A 4,512-nucleotide genomic window follows, 5' to 3' on the forward strand; every position below is an offset into this window, starting at 1 on the left:
CTCCAGAGAAGTAGAGAGGCTGTTTCCGATAAACCCCCGGCTTAAGATAGAGAAAAGTAGACCAAAACATAATTAAATAAGAAGCAATATGGATGACATAACATGAAAAGGAATAAGACATACTAAAAATAGAACTCAGAGCAATAAGAAATAAAATAAATAAACGGAATAGGAAAAAAAGACCCAAGCCCGTTTGATTGGGCTCCTATCTCTGGACCCAATCCTAGGGTTACTAGCCCGACTCAACCTGAGCTCTTCTAACTACTTACTAAATCCATGCACACAACCTAGCCTTCTACCCTTACCCGCGACCTCCACACCTTCCTATCTAGGGTCATGTCCTCAGTAAATAGAAGCTGCTCTATATCATGTCTAATCACTTCCCTCCAGTACTTCTTTAGCCTACCTCTTCTTCTCCTGAAGGCATCTAACACTAACCTCTCACACCTATGAACTGGGGCATCCGTGCCCTTCCTCATCACATGCCTAAACCATCTCAACCTTCCTTGGCGCATCTTATCCTCCAACGAAGCCAGTCCTACCTTCTTTCGGACGGTCTCATTCCTGATTCTATCCCCTCTGGTAAGTCCACACATCCAACGCAACATTTTTATTTCCACTACCTTCATTTTTTAAATGTGGGAGTTCTTGACTGGCTAACACTCTGCTCCATATAGCATAGCAGGACGGACTGCCACTCTATAGAATTTACCTTTAAGCTTTAGTGGCACCTTCTTGTCATACAACACTCCCGAGGCGAGCCTACATTTCATCCAACCTTCTCTAATACGATTAGAGAAATCCTCATCAATCTCGCCATTCCCCAAAATCAGAGACCAAAGATACTTAACACTATCCCTCTTTCGGACATCTTGGGAATCCAACCTCACCACTACATCGTCTCCTGTAATCACAAAATTAAATACTAATATTTGTTAAATCTAAAATTAAACTTAATCATTGAAGGTGCAAAATGACGAAAATTGTTCATAAATAAGTCAAATATACATAACTATACATACCTATTGTATGTATCTAATTAGAATTAACTTGAATTATTCCCTTCTTATACATAACACAATTATGTATCACAAATGACATATCATCATGTATATGAAAGAAAATGTCTCCATAAACATAGGTATAAAATGACATCAAACCTATAGAGAACCCCCAACTAAAATACATAACTATAGTTGAAGTTATTGAAAATATGATACATATAATATTTATGTATATGGGTTGGAATAAAACCTAATACAACTCACAGTGTCATACATATGCATAACTCGCTATGTATTAGAGTTCAAAAATCAGTCTGACTTCACTATATAATCCATCCACACACATAAAAATGTTATGTATATGAGCTGAAATAACAACATATCTCGACGGTTACCCTAAATCATATACATAGCCATGATATGAATCTGGTTAAATTAACAACTGATACTTTATGACTATGTATAGGAATACAAAAATTAAAAAAAATTAAAGTCAGACACAAAGCATTGTACTTTGGGGAGACGGGGTTGTGATGTATCTTTTTTTTCTTCCTTGAATATTCACCAATGATCTTTATTGAGTTTCTACCAGCAAGTGTCAAAAATCTTTAACGTTGCCAGAAATCAGCTGTCCGATGAAATCCTTGGGGAGGTTCTTTGGAGTTCATAATACTTTGATTTTTCTTCAAATATGTTTTACGAAGATATTATGAGGAATTTATTAGATCTTTCTCAGTTTCTTTTGGTTAATCTTTCTTACAATTATTTTTCGGTGAAATTTCGGCGAGTATTAGTCAGCTTTAGTACCTTTGGCTTACATATAATGAATTGGTTGGAACTTAGCCTTCTGCAATTGCTAACTACTCATTGTAAATTGGTTGATGTTGAGCAATTTGATAACAACATGTTTGTAAATCATAAATTTAAAATTTTTCTGATTGAGGTTCCTTGATTTTAGGCACTCTTTGAGGAGCATTAAGCGTAAGAAAATGGTGGGTGAGATATGTATATGAAGTTTGGAGAGAGAAAGTGTCAAAAAGGAATTTTTGTAATTATTTTTTGTAATTGAGATTTTGTATAATAATAGAAACTTAAGTTGTAGATTTATTTAATTTTTCCTAAAGAAAATTGATTCATTCTCCGTAATTTCTCCTTCTTCTTGATTCTTGCTTTTCTCTATAAATGATTTATACCATGACATAACAATAATCGCTCGCAAGTATATTGCCACTAGGAGTGGCAATGGGTTGTTTGTGTCGTATTTGGGTAGGTCTAAATGGACTAAAGCATGGGTCATCGCTCAATCTACCCAAAACATAGATGAGCTAAGATGGATTGGGTCAAGATGGGTTAAATAATGGGTTATAGCCCAATCCGCCCATCTTAACTCATCATTGAACAATTTACCTTTCTAGTAGCAATTCAGGTTGGAGTGATAAATTTTAGTGAAAATCATCTTATATGTACTTTTTAAATTGTTTACTGCAAGTTGTAGCAATACTTTTATATAAGTATTAAATTAAGATTTTAATTGCAGCAAAATTTTTAAAAATTTATTGAATTTTTTTTTTACTAAAATTCATTTAATAAATATATATTAATTAAAATTTCTCCCAATTTTTGTGTGTATCTTTTTTCCCTTTCCTCAATAACTGATGATAATTATTACAGACTACAATTTTTGAACTCCTTTTTATGCCCCTTCCCCCTCCCTTCCCTCCATCTATATTTAATTTTTATAAAAAGAAGATAAATATCCTGCACTTCTCTCCAAATAAATTGATGCTCTATTTTTGTTTTCAAGTTTTTTCTTGAGTGGGTTTCAATTTTAAAATTTTGGGAGTCTATGAAATTTTTATATAATTTATATCCTTGTATTTTTAATTAATTGAGATTAAATCAATCAATATTTCAGAAATTAGAACAATTATCTTTTTCATGGTGAGCCATAAATCACTGTATGTACGAATTCAGTTGAAACTCGTGTCTACAGTTAAAAAAAAAGTTTGGGCGATTGATTCACATATTATACACATAACATACACACACATACATATATTATATTGTTTATATACATATGACAAAAAAAGGATAGAAGTTAACTCAAATCTTGCATGTTTCATACAACCTTTTGATATATAATTATATAAAATTATTTTTTTCAATCACATGCATACAACTTTTATGCTACGACCATACATACATATCTTTCTTTTTACCATATGTACATATGTTATACATTATTCATACATGTTTCATACGCAAAATATTCCTCAGCAACGAACATACTTTTTATGAATCAGATATAAATAAATTTCACAAGATACGATATTTATACACAACTTTAAATGATTTTCTAAAGCTTCAATCAAATTTTTCTGTATGGTTGAGTGAAATATGAAGAAATTAAAGTATTAGTTAAGACAAATACTTGAGAATAAGATGAGGAAACATCAACGTTGTTGATTTGTTGTAGAATTAAGAAAAAGAATAATTTTGAAGAAGAAGAAGAAGATGCAACTTTCTTTTGAAATAAGGAAAACAAGCCGTTCAAGAGAAATTCAGGAGTGATTAACATTCTTTACTGACTAATGTCTTTTTCAAAGGGTAGATTTTTTTTTAAAAAAATAGAAAAATTATTATTTTTTTATTTTTAAAAGTTGCTATTAATTGTAATATAAGAAGAATTGCTATGACTTGCACTGTAAAATCTAAGGATGTATATTTCTACTTTTTCCCCATTTTCTTTTTATATTTATATTTATATTGTTATTACTATTATTATTATTATTATTATTATTATTATTATTATTATTATTATTGTTATTATTATTATTTTCAAGTAAAAATAAAAACTAATAACTAAAAAAATGTAATAAATGCATTTGTATGTATGTATGTATGTATGTATGTATGAATATTTGGGGTGTTCATACTCGTTGCCCGTAAGGATGCTATTAATTTTTAAGATTTTCGCCAATTTTTATTCTTCTAAATTTTGCTTTTTCTTGTTTTTTGTTGTAATTGCACGAATGAGCTTTATTATTTTTTTTCTATATTTGGGTTTTATTAAAATTATACTGTAATTGTAATGGCTATTTGGGGTTTTCCTATTCAAATTTAAACTGTAATGGATATCTAAAATTTGTCAATTAGACTTAAATTTTATATTTTGTACTAGTGTTGAATGATGGATTAAAAAAATAAACTCAATTTTAAAGGAGAATGAAATTATAGTGTAATACAATAAAAATTTGTAAAATTTATCAAAAGTTTGTGTATGGTGGAGGGTGGCAAGAAAAAGAATGATGAAGAAGAAGGAGAAAAAATGGTGGAAAATGACCAAGGAGAAAGGGTGGGAAGGAGGAGAAAGAGAGAGAAAAAATCACAAAAAATATTCTTAAACGCGCTCAAAATTTGTGTAGCACTTGTACTATGATGAGTCAGTGAAACGTGTCAAAGTGATACAGTGAAATAGTAGTTGGGATATTTAAAGTAAACAACATCC

This window comes from Capsicum annuum, chromosome 11 (assembly GCF_002878395.1).
Source record: "Capsicum annuum cultivar UCD-10X-F1 chromosome 11, UCD10Xv1.1, whole genome shotgun sequence".
NCBI lineage: Eukaryota > Viridiplantae > Streptophyta > Magnoliopsida > Solanales > Solanaceae > Capsicum > Capsicum annuum.